The sequence below is a fragment of the Cetorhinus maximus genome, chromosome 13, assembly GCF_964194155.1.
Source record: "Cetorhinus maximus chromosome 13, sCetMax3.hap1.1, whole genome shotgun sequence".
Lineage (NCBI taxonomy): Eukaryota > Metazoa > Chordata > Chondrichthyes > Lamniformes > Cetorhinidae > Cetorhinus > Cetorhinus maximus.
Window position 1 is genome coordinate 81,722,017 of NC_135891.1, and position 249 is coordinate 81,722,265.

Genomic DNA, 249 nt, shown 5'->3' on the forward strand with positions numbered 1-249 from the left:
TGGAGTGCGACAGTAATAGGGTTTGCCTTGACTGCTTTAAGATTAAAAAGAGAGCGAATCTCAGAATCAGTTATTTCAGGCTCTTTCACATTATGTATTTCTAATATCTTTGCTGGCTGGTTACCTGACAGTCTGGAGTTAGCTCTGCACTGCTTTATCAAAAGTCTTCTTTTGCGACAGTAATAGCACTCAGCCTCCTTAAATCTACATGTTTCAGGAGTGTGGTTACCCCCACAATCGGTAACATTT